The following is a 16,851-nucleotide window of genomic DNA, read 5'->3' on the forward strand; positions in this document are numbered from 1 at the left end:
CGATCCATCGACCTCTGGGTTATGGGCCCAGCACGCTTCCGCTGCGCCACTCTGCTTTCCGTTAGTGACTTCAAAAGTGTATTTCACTGATTTCACACCAATTTCTTATCTTTAAATGCCTTTGAAATTTTGGCAAAATTGAGTGGACTTGCAAAATCCAATAGCTTGTCATAACAACCTCCACTCCATAAAGGCTGACAGAGAGGGACCTCTTACTCTGATACCCGGTTTAGGGCTAGAAACTCCAAGCTGCAGGAGTTAATCTTGGCAGTGGTGGGATTTGAACCCACGCCTCCTGAGAGACTGGAGCCTTAATCCAGCGCCTTAGACCACTCGGCCACACTACCTCCACCTCAGCCCATCACTGTCTGCAGCGACATTGAAAAGACACAGTGCTGATATCCGACATTATTGAACGTCACATATGAAGAGCAAGAATTTCCCAGGTGTCTTTCCAAATGGTGAAAACCAAAAACTCTGGTCATTTTGATTACTGGAGGATGTTGCTTGGCAACTCTTGGTAACAGTTTACCACATAGAGAAGGCCTGAACAACGCATTAATTAGCAGAGGATGGTTTCGATCCATCGACCTCTGGGTTATGGGCCCAGCACGCTTCCGCTGCGCCACTCTGCTTTCCGTTAGTGATGGTGATTTTAAAAGTGTATTTCACTGATTTCACACCAATTTCTTATTTTTAAATGGATGGGAAATTTTGGCAAAATTGAGTGGACTTGCAAAACCCAGGAGCTTATCATGACCACCTCCCAATGTAAATGCTGACAGAGAGGGCTCTCTTACAACCTCCTGCTCCGACAGCCAGTTTAGGGCTAGAAACTCCAAGTTACAGGAGCTAAGCTTGGCAGTGGTGGGATTTGAACCCACGCCTCCTGAGAGACTGGAGCCTAAATCCAGCGCCTTAGACCACTCGGCCACACTACCTCCACTTCAACCCATTACTGTCTGTAGCGACACAGAAAAGACACAGTGCTGATATCCAACATCATTGAACGTCACATATGAAAAGCAAGAATTACCCAGGTGTCTTTCCAAATGGTGAAAACCAAAATAATCACCTTGGACCATTGGAGGATGTTGCTGGGCAACTCTTGGTAATAGTCTACCACACAGAGAAGGCCTGAACAACGCATTAATTAGCAGAGGATGGTTTCGATCCATCGACCTCTGGGTTATGGGCCCAGCACGCTTCCGCTGCGCCACTCTGCTTCCCGTTAGTGATGGTGATTTTAAAAGTGTATTTCACTGATTTCACACCAATTTCTTATTTTTAAATGTCTGGAAATTTCGGCCAAAAGGGGTGGACTTCCACTCTGTAATGGCTGACAGAGAGGGATCACTTAAAACTTCCTGCTATGATACCCAGTTTAGAGTTTGAAACTCAAAGTGGCAGTGGTGGGATTTGAACCCACTGGAGCCTTAATCCAGCGCCTTAGACCGCTCGGCCACACTACCTCCATTTCAAGCCATCCATGCCTGTAGCGACACTGAAAAGAAACAGAACTGATATCCAACATTATTGAACGTCCAATGTGAAGAGCAAGAATTTTCCAGGGGTCTTCCTAAATATTTGGCTTTGGCCACCACTGATATGGGCTTCTTAATCAGCGGAGGATGTTGCTGGGCAACTCTTGGTACCAGTCTACCACACAGAGAAGGCCTGAACAACGCATTAATTAGCAGAGGATGGTTTCGATCCATCGACCTCTGGGTTATGGGCCCAGCACGCTTCCGCTGCGCCACTCTGCTTTCCGTTAGTGACTTTAAAAGTGTATTTCACTGATTTCACACCAATTTCTTATCTTTAAATGCCTTTGAAATTTTGGCAAAATTGAGTGGACTTGCAAAATCCAATAGCTTGTCATAACAACCTCCACTCCATAAAGGCTGACAGAGAGGGACCTCTTACTCTGATACCCGGTTTAGGGCTAGAAACTCCAAGCTGCAGGAGTTAATCTTGGCAGTGGTGGGATTTGAACCCACGCCTCCTGAGAGACTGGAGCCTTAATCCAGCGCCTTAGACCACTCGGCCACACTACCTCCACCTCAGCCCATCACTGTCTGCAGCGACACCGAAAAGACAGTGCTGATATCCGACATTATTGAACGTCACATATGAAGAGCAAGAATTTCCCAGGTGTCTTTCCAAATGATGAAAACCAAAAACTCTGGCCATTTTGATTACTGGAGGATGTTGCTGGGCAACTCTTGGTAACAGTTTACCACATAGAGAAGCCCTGAACAACGCATTAATTAGCAGAGGATGGTTTCGATCCATCGACCTCTGGGTTATGGGCCCAGCACGCTTCCGCTGCGCCACTCTGCTTTCCGTTAGTGATGGTGATTTTAAAAGTGTATTTCACTGATTTCACACCAATTTCTTATTTTTAAATGGATGGGAAATTTTGGCAAAATTGAGTGGACTTGCAAAACCCAGGAGCTTATCATGACCACCTCCCAATGTAAATGCTGACAGAGAGGGCTCTCTTACAACCTCCTGCTCCGACAGCCAGTTTAGGGCTAGAAACTCCAAGTTACAGGAGCTAAGCTTGGCAGTGGTGGGATTTGAACCCACGCCTCCTGAGAGACTGGAGCCTAAATCCAGCGCCTTAGACCACTCGGCCACACTACCTCCACTTCAACCCATTACTGTCTGTAGCGACACAGAAAAGACACAGTGCTGATATCCAACATCATTGAACGTCACATATGAAAAGCAAGAATTACCCAGGTGTCTTTCCAAATGGTGAAAACCAAAATAATCACCTTGGACCATTGGAGGATGTTGCTGGGCAACTCTTGGTAATAGTCTACCACACAGAGAAGGCCTGAACAACGCATTAATTAGCAGAGGATGGTTTCGATCCATCGACCTCTGGGTTATGGGCCCAGCACGCTTCCGCTGCGCCACTCTGCTTCCCGTTAGTGATGGTGATTTTAAAAGTGTATTTCACTGATTTCACACCAATTTCTTATTTTTAAATGTCTGGAAATTTCGGCCAAAAGGGGTGGACTTCCACTCTGTAATGGCTGACAGAGAGGGATCACTTAAAACTTCCTGCTATGATACCCAGTTTAGAGTTTGAAACTCAAAGTGGCAGTGGTGGGATTTGAACCCACGCCTCCTGAGAGACTGGAGCCTTAATCCAGCGCCTTAGACCGCTCGGCCACACTACCTCCATTTCAAGCCATCCATGCCTGTAGCGACACTGAAAAGAAACAGAACTGATATCCAACATTATTGAACGTCCAATGTGAAGAGCAAGAATTTTCCAGGGGTCTTCCTAAATATTTGGCTTCGGCCACCACTGATATGGGCTTCTTAATCAGCGGAGGATGTTGCTGGGCAACTCTTGGTACCAGTCTACCACACAGAGAAGGCCTGAACAACGCATTAATTAGCAGAGGATGGTTTCGATCCATCGACCTCTGGGTTATGGGCCCAGCACGCTTCCGCTGCGCCACTCTGCTTCCCGTTAGTGATGGTGACTTTAAAAGTGTATTTCACTGATTTGACACCAATTTCTTATTTTTAAATGGATGGGAAATTTTGGCAAAATTGAGTGGACTTGCAAAACCCAGGAGCTTATCATGACCACCTCCCAATGTAAATGCTGACAGAGAGGGCTCTATTACAACCTCCTGCTCCGACAGCCAGTTTAGGGCTAGAAAACCCAAGTTACAGGAGCTAAGCTTGGCAGTGGCGGGATTTGAACCCACGCCTCCTGAGAGACTGGAGCCTAAATCCAGCACCTTAGACCACTCGGCCACACTACCTCCACTTCAACCCATTACTGTCTGTAGCGACACAGAAAAGACACAGTGCTGATATCCAACATCATTGAACGTCACATATGAAAAGCAAGAATTACCCAGGTGTCTTTCCAAATGGTGAAAACCAAAATAATCACCTTGGACCATTGGAGGATGTTGCTGGGCAACTCTTGGTAACAGTTTACCACATAGAGAAGGCCTGAACAACGCATTAATTAGCAGAGGATGGTTTCGATCCATCGACCTCTGGGTTATGGGCCCAGCACGCTTCCGCTGCGCCACTCTGCTTTCCGTTAGTGATGGTGATTTTAAAAGTGTATTTCACTGATTTCACACCAATTTCTTATTTTTAAATGTCTGGAAATTTCGGCCAAAAGGGGTGGACTTCCACTCTGTAATGGCTGACAGAGAGGGATCACTTACAACTTCCTGCTATGATACCCAGTTTAGAGTTTGAAACTCAAAGTGGCAGTGGTGGGATTTGAACCCACGCCTCCTGAGAGACTGGAGCCTTAATCCAGCGCCTTAGACCGCTCGGCCACACTACCTCCATTTCAAGCCATCCATGCCTGTAGCGACACTGAAAAGAAACAGAACTGATATCCAAAATTATTGAACGTCCAATGTGAAGAGCAAGAATTTTCCAGGGGTCTTCCTAAATATTTGGCTTCGGCCACCACTGATATGGGCTTCTTAATCAGCGGAAGATGTTGCTGGGCAACTCTTGATACCAGTCTACCACACAGAGAAGGCCTGAACAACGCATTAATTAGCAGAGGATGGTTTCGATCCATCGACCTCTGGGTTATGGGCCCAGCACGCTTCCGCTGCGCCACTCTGCTTTCCGTTAGTGACTTTAAAACTGTATTTCACTGATTTCACACCAATTTCTTATCTTTAAATGCCTTTGAAATTTTGGCAAAATTGAGTGGACTTGCAAAATCCAATAGCTTGTCATAACAACCTCCACTCCATAAAGGCTGACAGAGAGGGACCTCTTACTCTGATACCCGGTTTAGGGCTAGAAACTCCAAGTTACAGGAGCTAAGCTTGGCAGTGGTGGGATTTGAACCCACGCCTCCTGAGAGACTGGAGCCTAAATCCAGCACCTTAGACCACTCGGCCACACTACCTCCACTTCAACCCATTACTGTCTGTAGCGACACAGAAAAGACACAGTGCTGATATCCAACATCATTGAACGTCACATATGAAAAGCAAGAATTACCCAGGTGTCTTTCCAAATGGTGAAAACCAAAATAATCACCTTGGACCATTGGAGGATGTTGCTGGGCAACTCTTGGTAACAGTCTACCACACAGAGAAGGCCTGAACAACGCATTAATTAGCAGAGGATGGTTTCGATCCATCGACCTCTGGGTTATGGGCCCAGCACGCTTCCGCTGCGCCACTCTGCTTCCCGTTAGTGATGGTGACTTTAAAAGTGTATTTCACTGATTTGACACCAATTTCTTATTTTTAAATGGATGGGAAATTTTGGCAAAATTGAGTGGACTTGCAAAACCCAGGAGCTTATCATGACCACCTCCCAATGTAAATGCTGACAGAGAGGGCTCTCTTACAACCTCCTGCTCCGACAGCCAGTTTAGGGCTAGAAAACCCAAGTTACAGGAGCTAAGCTTGGCAGTGGCGGGATTTGAACCCACGCCTCCTGAGAGACTGGAGCCTAAATCCAGCACCTTAGACCACTCGGCCACACTACCTCCACTTCAACCCATTACTGTCTGTAGCGACACAGAAAAGACACAGTGCTGATATCCAACATCATTGAACGTCACATATGAAAAGCAAGAATTACCCAGGTGTCTTTCCAAATGGTGAAAACCAAAATAATCACCTTGGACCATTGGAGGATGTTGCTGGGCAACTCTTGGTAACAGTCTACCACACAGAGAAGGCCTGAACAACGCATTAATTAGCAGAGGATGGTTTCGATCCATCGACCTCTGGGTTATGGGCCCAGCACGCTTCCGCTGCGCCACTCTGCTTCCCGTTAGTGATGGTGACTTTAAAAGTGTATTTCACTGATTTGACACCAATTTCTTATTTTTAAATGGATGGGAAATTTTGGCAAAATTGAGTGGACTTGCAAAACCCAGGAGCTTATCATGACCACCTCCCAATGTAAATGCTGACAGAGAGGGCTCTCTTACAACCTCCTGCTCCGACAGCCAGTTTAGGGCTAGAAAACCCAAGTTACAGGAGCTAAGCTTGGCAGTGGCGGGATTTGAACCCACGCCTCCTGAGAGACTGGAGCCTAAATCCAGCACCTTAGACCACTCGGCCACACTACCTCCACTTCAACCCATTACTGTCTGTAGCGACACAGAAAAGACACAGTGCTGATATCCAACATCATTGAACGTCACATATGAAAAGCAAGAATTACCCAGGTGTCTTTCCAAATGGTGAAAACCAAAATAATCACCTTGGACCATTGGAGGATGTTGCTGGGCAACTCTTGGTAACAGTTTACCACATAGAGAAGGCCTGAACAACGCATTAATTAGCAGAGGATGGTTTCGATCCATCGACCTCTGGGTTATGGGCCCAGCACGCTTCCGCTGCGCCACTCTGCTTTCCGTTAGTGATGGTGATTTTAAAAGTGTATTTCACTGATTTCACACCAATTTCTTATTTTTAAATGTCTGGAAATTTCGGCCAAAAGGGGTGGACTTCCACTCTGTAATGGCTGACAGAGAGGGATCACTTACAACTTCCTGCTATGATACCCAGTTTAGAGTTTGAAACTCAAAGTGGCAGTGGTGGGATTTGAACCCACGCCTCCTGAGAGACTGGAGCCTTAATCCAGCGCCTTAGACCGCTCGGCCACACTACCTCCATTTCAAGCCATCCATGCCTGTAGCGACACTGAAAAGAAACAGAACTGATATCCAAAATTATTGAACGTCCAATGTGAAGAGCAAGAATTTTCCAGGGGTCTTCCTAAATATTTGGCTTCGGCCACCACTGATATGGGCTTCTTAATCAGCGGAAGATGTTGCTGGGCAACTCTTGATACCAGTCTACCACACAGAGAAGGCCTGAACAACGCATTAATTAGCAGAGGATGGTTTCGATCCATCGACCTCTGGGTTATGGGCCCAGCACGCTTCCGCTGCGCCACTCTGCTTTCCGTTAGTGACTTTAAAACTGTATTTCACTGATTTCACACCAATTTCTTATCTTTAAATGCCTTTGAAATTTTGGCAAAATTGAGTGGACTTGCAAAATCCAATAGCTTGTCATAACAACCTCCACTCCATAAAGGCTGACAGAGAGGGACCTCTTACTCTGATACCCGGTTTAGGGCTAGAAACTCCAAGCTGCAGGAGTTAATCTTGGCAGTGGCGGGATTTGAACCCACGCCTCCTGAGAGACTGGAGCCTAAATCCAGCGCCTTAGACCACTCGGCCACACTACCTCCACTTCAACCCATTACTGTCTGTAGCGACACAGAAAAGACACAGTGCTGATATCCAACATCATTGAACGTCACATATGAAAAGCAAGAATTACCCAGGTGTCTTTCCAAATGGTGAAAACCAAAATAATCACCTTGGACCATTGGAGGATGTTGCTGGGCAACTCTTGGTAATAGTCTACCACACAGAGAAGGCCTGAACAACGCATTAATTAGCAGAGGATGGTTTCGATCCATCGACCTCTGGGTTATGGGCCCAGCACGCTTCCGCTGCGCCACTCTGCTTCCCGTTAGTGATGGTGATTTTAAAAGTGTATTTCACTGATTTCACACCAATTTCTTATTTTTAAATGTCTGGAAATTTCGGCCAAAAGGGGTGGACTTCCACTCTGTAATGGCTGACAGAGAGGGATCACTTAAAACTTCCTGCTATGATACCCAGTTTAGAGTTTGAAACTCAAAGTGGCAGTGGTGGGATTTGAACCCACGCCTCCTGAGAGACTGGAGCCTTAATCCAGCGCCTTAGACCGCTCGGCCACACTACCTCCATTTCAAGCCATCCATGCCTGTAGCGACACTGAAAAGAAACAGAACTGATATCCAACATTATTGAACGTCCAATGTGAAGAGCAAGAATTTTCCAGGGGTCTTCCTAAATATTTGGCTTCGGCCACCACTGATATGGGCTTCTTAATCAGCGGAGGATGTTGCTGGGCAACTCTTGGTACCAGTCTACCACACAGAGAAGGCCTGAACAACGCATTAATTAGCAGAGGATGGTTTCGATCCATCGACCTCTGGGTTATGGGCCCAGCACGCTTCCGCTGCGCCACTCTGCTTCCCGTTAGTGATGGTGACTTTAAAAGTGTATTTCACTGATTTGACACCAATTTCTTATTTTTAAATGGATGGGAAATTTTGGCAAAATTGAGTGGACTTGCAAAACCCAGGAGCTTATCATGACCACCTCCCAATGTAAATGCTGACAGAGAGGGCTCTCTTACAACCTCCTGCTCCGACAGCCAGTTTAGGGCTAAAAACTCCAAGTTACAGGAGCTAAGCTTGGCAGTGGTGGGATTTGAACCCACGCCTCCTGAGAGACTGGAGCCTAAATCCAGCGCCTTAGACCACTCGGCCACACTACCTCCACTTCAACCCATTACTGTCTGTAGCGACACAGAAAAGACACAGTGCTGATATCCAACATCATTGAACGTCACATATGAAAAGCAAGAATTACCCAGGTGTCTTTCCAAATGGTGAAAACCAAAATAATCACCTTGGACCATTGGAGGATGTTGCTGGGCAACTCTTGGTAACAGTTTACCACATAGAGAAGGCCTGAACAACGCATTAATTAGCAGAGGATGGTTTCGATCCATCGACCTCTGGGTTATGGGCCCAGCACGCTTCCGCTGCGCCACTCTGCTTTCTGTTAGTGACTTTAAAACTGTATTTCACTGATTTCACACCAATTTCTTATCTTTAAATGCCTTTGAAATTTTGGCAAAATTGAGTGGACTTGCAAAATCCAATAGCTTGTCATAACAACCTCCACTCCATAAAGGCTGACAGAGAGGGACCTCTTACTCTGATACCCGGTTTAGGGCTAGAAACTCCAAACTGCAGGAGTTAATCTTGGCAGTGGTGGGATTTGAACCCACGCCTCCTGAGAGACTGGAGCCTTAATCCAGCGCCTTAGACCACTCGGCCACACTACCTCCACCTCAGCCCATCACTGTCTGCAGCGACACCGAAAAGACACAGTGCTGATATCCGACATTATTGAACGTCACATATGAAGAGCAAGAATTTCCCAGGTGTCTTTCCAAATGGTGAAAACCAAAAACTCTGGCCATTTTGATTACTGGAGGATGTTGCTGGGCAACTCTTGGTAATAGTCTACCACATAGAGAAGCCCTGAACAATGCATTAATTAGCAGAGGATGGTTTCGATCCATCGACCTCTGGGTTATGGGCCCAGCACGCTTCCGCTGCGCCACTCTGCTTCCCGTTAGTGATGGTGACTTTAAAAGTGTATTTCACTGATTTCACACCAATTTCTTATTTTTAAATGGATGGGAAATTTTGGCAAAATTGAGTGGACTTGCAAAACCCAGGAGCTTATCATGACCACCTCCCAATGTAAATGCTGACAGAGAGGGCTCTCTTACAACCTCCTGCTCCGACAGCCAGTTTAGGGCTAGAAACTCCAAGTTACAGGAGCTAAGCTTGGCAGTGGTGGGATTTGAACCCACGCCTCCTGAGAGACTGGAGCCTAAATCCAGCGCCTTAGACCACTCGGCCACACTACCTCCACTTCAACCCATTACTGTCTGTAGCGACACAGAAAAGACACAGTGCTGATATCCAACATCATTGAACGTCACATATGAAAAGCAAGAATTACCCAGGTGTCTTTCCAAATGGTGAAAACCAAAATAATCACCTTGGACCATTGGAGGATGTTGCTGGGCAACTCTTGGTAACAGTTTACCACATAGAGAAGGCCTGAACAACGCATTAATTAGCAGAGGATGGTTTCGATCCATCGACCTCTGGGTTATGGGCCCAGCACGCTTCCGCTGCGCCACTCTGCTTTCCGTTAGTGATGGTGATTTTAAAAGTGTATTTCACTGATTTCACACCAATTTCTTATTTTTAAATGTCTGGAAATTTCGGCCAAAAGGGGTGGACTTCCACTCTGTAATGGCTGACAGAGAGGGATCACTTACAACTTCCTGCTATGATACCCAGTTTAGAGTTTGAAACTCAAAGTGGCAGTGGTGGGATTTGAACCCACGCCTCCTGAGAGACTGGAGCCTTAATCCAGCGCCTTAGACCGCTCGGCCACACTACCTCCATTTCAAGCCATCCATGCCTGTAGCGACACTGAAAAGAAACAGAACTGATATCCAAAATTATTGAACGTCCAATGTGAAGAGCAAGAATTTTCCAGGGGTCTTCCTAAATATTTGGCTTCGGCCACCACTGATATGGGCTTCTTAATCAGCGGAAGATGTTGCTGGGCAACTCTTGATACCAGTCTACCACACAGAGAAGGCCTGAACAACGCATTAATTAGCAGAGGATGGTTTCGATCCACCGACCTCTGGGTTATGGGCCCAGCACGCTTCCGCTGCGCCACTCTGCTTTCTGTTAGTGACTTTAAAACTGTATTTCACTGATTTCACACCAATTTCTTATCTTTAAATGCCTTTGAAATTTTGGCAAAATTGAGTGGACTTGCAAAATCCAATAGCTTGTCATAACAACCTCCACTCCATAAAGGCTGACAGAGAGGGACCTCTTACTCTGATACCCGGTTTAGGGCTAGAAACTCCAAACTGCAGGAGTTAATCTTGGCAGTGGTGGGATTTGAACCCACGCCTCCTGAGAGACTGGAGCCTTAATCCAGCGCCTTAGACCACTCGGCCACACTACCTCCACCTCAGCCCATCACTGTCTGCAGCGACACCGAAAAGACACAGTGCTGATATCCGACATTATTGAACGTCACATATGAAGAGCAAGAATTTCCCAGGTGTCTTTCCAAATGGTGAAAACCAAAAACTCTGGCCATTTTGATTACTGGAGGATGTTGCTGGGCAACTCTTGGTAATAGTCTACCACATAGAGAAGCCCTGAACAATGCATTAATTAGCAGAGGATGGTTTCGATCCATCGACCTCTGGGTTATGGGCCCAGCACGCTTCCGCTGCGCCACTCTGCTTCCCGTTAGTGATGGTGACTTTAAAAGTGTATTTCACTGATTTCACACCAATTTCTTATTTTTAAATGGATGGGAAATTTTGGCAAAATTGAGTGGACTTGCAAAACCCAGGAGCTTATCATGACCACCTCCCAATGTAAATGCTGACAGAGAGGGCTCTCTTACAACCTCCTGCTCCGACAGCCAGTTTAGGGCTAGAAACTCCAAGTTACAGGAGCTAAGCTTGGCAGTGGTGGGATTTGAACCCACGCCTCCTGAGAGACTGGAGCCTAAATCCAGCGCCTTAGACCACTCGGCCACACTACCTCCACTTCAACCCATTACTGTCTGTAGCGACACAGAAAAGACACAGTGCTGATATCCAACATCATTGAACGTCACATATGAAAAGCAAGAATTACCCAGGTGTCTTTCCAAATGGTGAAAACCAAAATAATCACCTTGGACCATTGGAGGATGTTGCTGGGCAACTCTTGGTAACAGTTTACCACATAGAGAAGGCCTGAACAACGCATTAATTAGCAGAGGATGGTTTCGATCCATCGACCTCTGGGTTATGGGCCCAGCACGCTTCCGCTGCGCCACTCTGCTTTCCGTTAGTGATGGTGATTTTAAAAGTGTATTTCACTGATTTCACACCAATTTCTTATTTTTAAATGTCTGGAAATTTCGGCCAAAAGGGGTGGACTTCCACTCTGTAATGGCTGACAGAGAGGGATCACTTACAACTTCCTGCTATGATACCCAGTTTAGAGTTTGAAACTCAAAGTGGCAGTGGTGGGATTTGAACCCACGCCTCCTGAGAGACTGGAGCCTTAATCCAGCGCCTTAGACCGCTCGGCCACACTACCTCCATTTCAAGCCATCCATGCCTGTAGCGACACTGAAAAGAAACAGAACTGATATCCAAAATTATTGAACGTCCAATGTGAAGAGCAAGAATTTTCCAGGGGTCTTCCTAAATATTTGGCTTTGGCCACCACTGATATGGGCTTCTTAATCAGCGGAGGATGTTGCTGGGCAACTCTTGATACCAGTCTACCACACAGAGAAGGCCTGAACAACGCATTAATTAGCAGAGGATGGTTTCGATCCACCGACCTCTGGGTTATGGGCCCAGCACGCTTCCGCTGCGCCACTCTGCTTTCTGTTAGTGACTTTAAAACTGTATTTCACTGATTTCACACCAATTTCTTATCTTTAAATGCCTTTGAAATTTTGGCAAAATTGAGTGGACTTGCAAAATCCAATAGCTTGTCATAACAACCTCCACTCCATAAAGGCTGACAGAGAGGGACCTCTTACTCTGATACCCGGTTTAGGGCTAGAAACTCCAAACTGCAGGAGTTAATCTTGGCAGTGGTGGGATTTGAACCCACGCCTCCTGAGAGACTGGAGCCTTAATCCAGCGCCTTAGACCACTCGGCCACACTACCTCCACCTCAGCCCATCACTGTCTGCAGCGACACCGAAAAGACACAGTGCTGATATCCGACATTATTGAACGTCACATATGAAGAGCAAGAATTTCCCAGGTGTCTTTCCAAATGGTGAAAACCAAAAACTCTGGCCATTTTGATTACTGGAGGATGTTGCTGGGCAACTCTTGGTAACAGTTGACCACATAGAGAAGCCCTGAACAACGCATTAATTAGCAGAGGATGGTTTCGATCCATCGACCTCTGGGTTATGGGCCCAGCACGCTTCCGCTGCGCCACTCTGCTTCCCGTTAGTGATGGTGACTTTAAAAGTGTATTTCACTGATTTCACACCAATTTCTTATTTTTAAATGGATGGGAAATTTTGGCAAAATTGAGTGGACTTGCAAAACCCAGGGGCTTATCATGACCACCTCCCAATGTAAATGCTGACAGAGAGGGCTCTCTTACAACCTCCTGCTCCGACAGCCAGTTTAGGGCTAAAAACTCCAAGTTACAGGAGCTAAGCTTGGCAGTGGTGGGATTTGAACCCACGCCTCCTGAGAGACTGGAGCCTAAATCCAGCGCCTTAGACCACTCGGCCACACTACCTCCACTTCAACCCATTACTGTCTGTAGCGACACAGAAAAGACACAGTGCTGATATCCAACATCATTGAACGTCACATATGAAAAGCAAGAATTACCCAGGTGTCTTTCCAAATGGTGAAAACCAAAATAATCACCTTGGACCATTGGAGGATGTTGCTGGGCAACTCTTGGTAACAGTTTACCACATAGAGAAGGCCTGAACAACGCATTAATTAGCAGAGGATGGTTTCGATCCATCGACCTCTGGGTTATGGGCCCAGCACGCTTCCGCTGCGCCACTCTGCTTTCCGTTAGTGATGGTGATTTTAAAAGTGTATTTCACTGATTTCACACCAATTTCTTATTTTTAAATGTCTGGAAATTTCGGCCAAAAGGGGTGGACTTCCACTCTGTAATGGCTGACAGAGAGGGATCACTTACAAGTTCCTGCTATGATACCCAGTTTAGAGTTTGAAACTCAAAGTGGCAGTGGTGGGATTTGAACCCACGCCTCCTGAGAGACTGGAGCCTTAATCCAGCGCCTTAGACCGCTCGGCCACACTACCTCCATTTCAAGCCATCCATGCCTGTAGCGACACTGAAAAGAAACAGAACTGATATCCAAAATTATTGAACGTCCAATGTGAAGAGCAAGAATTTTCCAGGGGTCTTCCTAAATATTTGGCTTCGGCCACCACTGATATGGGCTTCTTAATCAGCGGAAGATGTTGCTGGGCAACTCTTGATACCAGTCTACCACACAGAGAAGGCCTGAACAACGCATTAATTAGCAGAGGATGGTTTCGATCCATCGACCTCTGGGTTATGGGCCCAGCACGCTTCCGCTGCGCCACTCTGCTTTCCGTTAGTGACTTTAAAAGTGTATTTCACTGATTTCACACCAATTTCTTATCTTTAAATGCCTTTGAAATTTTGGCAAAATTGAGTGGACTTGCAAAATCCAATAGCTTGTCATAACAACCTCCACTCCATAAAGGCTGACAGAGAGGGACCTCTTACTCTGATACCCGGTTTAGGGCTAGAAACTCCAAGCTGCAGGAGTTAATCTTGGCAGTGGTGGGATTTGAACCCACGCCTCCTGAGAGACTGGAGCCTTAATCCAGCGCCTTAGACCACTCGGCCACACTACCTCCACCTCAGCCCATCACTGTCTGCAGCGACACCGAAAAGACACAGTGCTGATATCCGACATCATTGAACGTCACATATGAAGAGCAAGAATTTCCCAGGTGTCTTTCCAAATGGTGAAAACCAAAAACTCTGGCCATTTTGATTACTGGAGGATGTTGCTGGGCAACTCTTGGTAATAGTCTACCACATAGAGAAGCCCTGAACAATGCATTAATTAGCAGAGGATGATTTCGATCCATCGACCTCTGGGTTATGGGCCCAGCACGCTTCCGCTGCGCCACTCTGCTTCCCGTTAGTGATGGTGACTTTAAAAGTGTATTTCACTGATTTCACACCAATTTCTTATTTTTAAATGGATGGGAAATTTTGGCAAAATTGAGTGGACTTGCAAAACCCAGGAGCTTATCATGACCACCTCCCAATGTAAATGCTGACAGAGAGGGCTCTCTTACAACCTCCTGCTCCGACAGCCAGTTTAGGGCTAGAAACTCCAAGTTACAGGAGCTAAGCTTGGCAGTGGTGGGATTTGAACCCACGCCTCCTGAGAGACTGGAGCCTAAATCCAGCGCCTTAGACCACTCGGCCACACTACCTCCACTTCAACCCATTACTGTCTGTAGCGACACAGAAAAGACACAGTGCTGATATCCAACATCACTGAACGTCACATATGAAAAGCAAGAATTACCCAGGTGTCTTTCCAAATGGTGAAAACCAAAATAATCACCTTGGACCATTGGAGGATGTTGCTGGGCAACTCTTGGTAACAGTTTACCACATAGAGAAGGCCTGAACAACGCATTAATTAGCAGAGGATGGTTTCGATCCATCGACCTCTGGGTTATGGGCCCAGCACGCTTCCGCTGCGCCACTCTGCTTTCCGTTAGTGATGGTGATTTTAAAAGTGTATTTCACTGATTTCACACCAATTTCTTATTTTTAAATGTCTGGAAATTTCGGCCAAAAGGGGTGGACTTCCACTCTGTAATGGCTGACAGAGAGGGATCACTTACAACTTCCTGCTATGATACCCAGTTTAGAGTTTGAAACTCAAAGTGGCAGTGGTGGGATTTGAACCCACGCCTCCTGAGAGACTGGAGCCTTAATCCAGCGCCTTAGACCGCTCGGCCACACTACCTCCATTTTAAGCCATCCATGCCAAGCCATCCATGCCTGTAGCGACACTGAAAAGAAACAGAACTGATATCCAAAATTATTGAACGTCCAATGTGAAGAGCAAGAATTTTCCAGGGGTCTTCCTAAATATTTGGCTTTGGCCACCACTGATATGGGCTTCTTAATCAGCGGAGGATGTTGCTGGGCAACTCTTGATACCAGTCTACCACACAGAGAAGGCCTGAACAACGCATTAATTAGCAGAGGATGGTTTCGATCCATCGACCTCTGGGTTATGGGCCCAGCACGCTTCCGCTGCGCCACTCTGCTTTCCATTAGTGACTTTAAAACTGTATTTCACTGATTTCACACCAATTTCTTATCTTTAAATGCCTTTGAAATTTTGGCAAAATTGAGTGGACTTGCAAAATCCAATAGCTTGTCATAACAACCTCCACTCCATAAAGGCTGACAGAGAGGGACCTCTTACTCTGATACCTGGTTTAGGGCTAGAAACTCCAAGCTGCAGGAGTTAATCTTGGCAGTGGTGGGATTTGAACCCACGCCTCCTGAGAGACTGGAGCCTTAATCCAGCGCCTTAGACCACTCGGCCACACTACCTCCACCTCAGCCCATCACTGTCTGCAGCGACACCGAAAAGACACAGTGCTGATATCCGACATTATTGAACGTCACATATGAAGAGCAAGAATTTCCCAGGTGTCTTTCCAAATGGTGAAAACCAAAAACTCTGGCCATTTTGATTACTGGAGGATGTTGCTGGGCAACTCTTGGTAATAGTCTACCACATAGAGAAGCCCTGAACAATGCATTAATTAGCAGAGGATGGTTTCGATCCATCGACCTCTGGGTTATGGGCCCAGCACGCTTCCGCTGCGCCACTCTGCTTCCCGTTAGTGATGGTGACTTTAAAAGTGTATTTCACTGATTTCACACCAATTTCTTATTTTTAAATGGATGGGAAATTTTGGCAAAATTGAGTGGACTTGCAAAACCCAGGAGCTTATCATGACCACCTCCCAATGTAAATGCTGACAGAGAGGGCTCTCTTACAACCTCCTGCTCCGACAGCCAGTTTAGGGCCAGAAACTCCAAGTTACAGGAGCTAAGCTTGGCAGTGGTGGGATTTGAACCCACGCCTCCTGAGAGGCTGGAGCCTAAATCCAGCGCCTTAGACCACTCGGCCACACTACCTCCACTTCAACCCATTACTGTCTGTAGCGACACAGAAAAGACACAGTGCTGATATCCAACATCATTGAACGTCACATATGAAAAGCAAGAATTACCCAGGTGTCTTTCCAAATGGTGAAAACCAAAATAATCACCTTGGACCATTGGAGGATGTTGCTGGGCAACTCTTGGTAACAGTTTACCACATAGAGAAGGCCTGAACAACGCATTAATTAGCAGAGGATGGTTTCGATCCATCGACCTCTGGGTTATGGGCCCAGCACGCTTCCGCTGCGCCACTCTGCTTTCCGTTAGTGATGGTGATTTTAAAAGTGTATTTCACTGATTTCACACCAATTTCTTATTTTTAAATGTCTGGAAATTTCGGCCAAAAGGGGTGGACTTCCACTC

The 16,851-nt window shown here is 46.4% G+C and overlaps 28 non-coding genes across 28 annotated transcripts; all 28 read right to left on the reverse strand.

Moving 5' to 3' along the window:
- Positions 1 to 265: 265 nt before the first annotated feature.
- trnal-aag (transfer RNA leucine (anticodon AAG)) lies at positions 266 to 347 on the reverse strand. The gene has a single exon. It is a non-coding gene; the product is annotated as a tRNA-Leu (tRNA).
- A 512-nt stretch (positions 348 to 859) lies between these two features.
- Positions 860 to 941, reverse strand: trnal-uag (transfer RNA leucine (anticodon UAG)). The gene has a single exon. It is a non-coding gene; the product is annotated as a tRNA-Leu (tRNA).
- A 1,034-nt stretch (positions 942 to 1,975) lies between these two features.
- Positions 1,976 to 2,057, reverse strand: trnal-aag (transfer RNA leucine (anticodon AAG)). The gene has a single exon. It is a non-coding gene; the product is annotated as a tRNA-Leu (tRNA).
- Positions 2,058 to 2,567: 510 nt separating this feature from the next.
- trnal-uag (transfer RNA leucine (anticodon UAG)) lies at positions 2,568 to 2,649 on the reverse strand. The gene has a single exon. It is a non-coding gene; the product is annotated as a tRNA-Leu (tRNA).
- Positions 2,650 to 3,112: 463 nt separating this feature from the next.
- On the reverse strand, positions 3,113 to 3,194 carry trnal-aag (transfer RNA leucine (anticodon AAG)). The gene has a single exon. It is a non-coding gene; the product is annotated as a tRNA-Leu (tRNA).
- A 518-nt stretch (positions 3,195 to 3,712) lies between these two features.
- trnal-uag (transfer RNA leucine (anticodon UAG)) lies at positions 3,713 to 3,794 on the reverse strand. The gene has a single exon. It is a non-coding gene; the product is annotated as a tRNA-Leu (tRNA).
- Positions 3,795 to 4,257: 463 nt separating this feature from the next.
- Positions 4,258 to 4,339, reverse strand: trnal-aag (transfer RNA leucine (anticodon AAG)). The gene has a single exon. It is a non-coding gene; the product is annotated as a tRNA-Leu (tRNA).
- A 503-nt stretch (positions 4,340 to 4,842) lies between these two features.
- On the reverse strand, positions 4,843 to 4,924 carry trnal-uag (transfer RNA leucine (anticodon UAG)). The gene has a single exon. It is a non-coding gene; the product is annotated as a tRNA-Leu (tRNA).
- Positions 4,925 to 5,433: 509 nt separating this feature from the next.
- Positions 5,434 to 5,515, reverse strand: trnal-uag (transfer RNA leucine (anticodon UAG)). Its single transcript has one exon. It is a non-coding gene; the product is annotated as a tRNA-Leu (tRNA).
- A 509-nt stretch (positions 5,516 to 6,024) lies between these two features.
- On the reverse strand, positions 6,025 to 6,106 carry trnal-uag (transfer RNA leucine (anticodon UAG)). The gene has a single exon. It is a non-coding gene; the product is annotated as a tRNA-Leu (tRNA).
- A 463-nt stretch (positions 6,107 to 6,569) lies between these two features.
- Positions 6,570 to 6,651, reverse strand: trnal-aag (transfer RNA leucine (anticodon AAG)). The gene has a single exon. It is a non-coding gene; the product is annotated as a tRNA-Leu (tRNA).
- A 503-nt stretch (positions 6,652 to 7,154) lies between these two features.
- Positions 7,155 to 7,236, reverse strand: trnal-uag (transfer RNA leucine (anticodon UAG)). Its single transcript has one exon. It is a non-coding gene; the product is annotated as a tRNA-Leu (tRNA).
- Positions 7,237 to 7,699: 463 nt separating this feature from the next.
- Positions 7,700 to 7,781, reverse strand: trnal-aag (transfer RNA leucine (anticodon AAG)). The gene has a single exon. It is a non-coding gene; the product is annotated as a tRNA-Leu (tRNA).
- A 518-nt stretch (positions 7,782 to 8,299) lies between these two features.
- trnal-uag (transfer RNA leucine (anticodon UAG)) lies at positions 8,300 to 8,381 on the reverse strand. Its single transcript has one exon. It is a non-coding gene; the product is annotated as a tRNA-Leu (tRNA).
- Positions 8,382 to 8,875: 494 nt separating this feature from the next.
- trnal-aag (transfer RNA leucine (anticodon AAG)) lies at positions 8,876 to 8,957 on the reverse strand. The gene has a single exon. It is a non-coding gene; the product is annotated as a tRNA-Leu (tRNA).
- Positions 8,958 to 9,469: 512 nt separating this feature from the next.
- trnal-uag (transfer RNA leucine (anticodon UAG)) lies at positions 9,470 to 9,551 on the reverse strand. Its single transcript has one exon. It is a non-coding gene; the product is annotated as a tRNA-Leu (tRNA).
- Positions 9,552 to 10,014: 463 nt separating this feature from the next.
- On the reverse strand, positions 10,015 to 10,096 carry trnal-aag (transfer RNA leucine (anticodon AAG)). Its single transcript has one exon. It is a non-coding gene; the product is annotated as a tRNA-Leu (tRNA).
- A 503-nt stretch (positions 10,097 to 10,599) lies between these two features.
- Positions 10,600 to 10,681, reverse strand: trnal-aag (transfer RNA leucine (anticodon AAG)). Its single transcript has one exon. It is a non-coding gene; the product is annotated as a tRNA-Leu (tRNA).
- Positions 10,682 to 11,193: 512 nt separating this feature from the next.
- On the reverse strand, positions 11,194 to 11,275 carry trnal-uag (transfer RNA leucine (anticodon UAG)). The gene has a single exon. It is a non-coding gene; the product is annotated as a tRNA-Leu (tRNA).
- A 463-nt stretch (positions 11,276 to 11,738) lies between these two features.
- Positions 11,739 to 11,820, reverse strand: trnal-aag (transfer RNA leucine (anticodon AAG)). Its single transcript has one exon. It is a non-coding gene; the product is annotated as a tRNA-Leu (tRNA).
- A 503-nt stretch (positions 11,821 to 12,323) lies between these two features.
- trnal-aag (transfer RNA leucine (anticodon AAG)) lies at positions 12,324 to 12,405 on the reverse strand. The gene has a single exon. It is a non-coding gene; the product is annotated as a tRNA-Leu (tRNA).
- A 512-nt stretch (positions 12,406 to 12,917) lies between these two features.
- Positions 12,918 to 12,999, reverse strand: trnal-uag (transfer RNA leucine (anticodon UAG)). Its single transcript has one exon. It is a non-coding gene; the product is annotated as a tRNA-Leu (tRNA).
- A 463-nt stretch (positions 13,000 to 13,462) lies between these two features.
- trnal-aag (transfer RNA leucine (anticodon AAG)) lies at positions 13,463 to 13,544 on the reverse strand. Its single transcript has one exon. It is a non-coding gene; the product is annotated as a tRNA-Leu (tRNA).
- A 503-nt stretch (positions 13,545 to 14,047) lies between these two features.
- On the reverse strand, positions 14,048 to 14,129 carry trnal-aag (transfer RNA leucine (anticodon AAG)). The gene has a single exon. It is a non-coding gene; the product is annotated as a tRNA-Leu (tRNA).
- A 512-nt stretch (positions 14,130 to 14,641) lies between these two features.
- trnal-uag (transfer RNA leucine (anticodon UAG)) lies at positions 14,642 to 14,723 on the reverse strand. Its single transcript has one exon. It is a non-coding gene; the product is annotated as a tRNA-Leu (tRNA).
- Positions 14,724 to 15,186: 463 nt separating this feature from the next.
- Positions 15,187 to 15,268, reverse strand: trnal-aag (transfer RNA leucine (anticodon AAG)). Its single transcript has one exon. It is a non-coding gene; the product is annotated as a tRNA-Leu (tRNA).
- A 517-nt stretch (positions 15,269 to 15,785) lies between these two features.
- trnal-aag (transfer RNA leucine (anticodon AAG)) lies at positions 15,786 to 15,867 on the reverse strand. Its single transcript has one exon. It is a non-coding gene; the product is annotated as a tRNA-Leu (tRNA).
- Positions 15,868 to 16,379: 512 nt separating this feature from the next.
- trnal-uag (transfer RNA leucine (anticodon UAG)) lies at positions 16,380 to 16,461 on the reverse strand. The gene has a single exon. It is a non-coding gene; the product is annotated as a tRNA-Leu (tRNA).
- Positions 16,462 to 16,851: the final 390 nt, after the last annotated feature.

The sequence above is a fragment of the Scomber japonicus genome, chromosome 8, assembly GCF_027409825.1.
Source record: "Scomber japonicus isolate fScoJap1 chromosome 8, fScoJap1.pri, whole genome shotgun sequence".
Taxonomy (NCBI): Eukaryota; Metazoa; Chordata; class Actinopteri; order Scombriformes; family Scombridae; genus Scomber; species Scomber japonicus.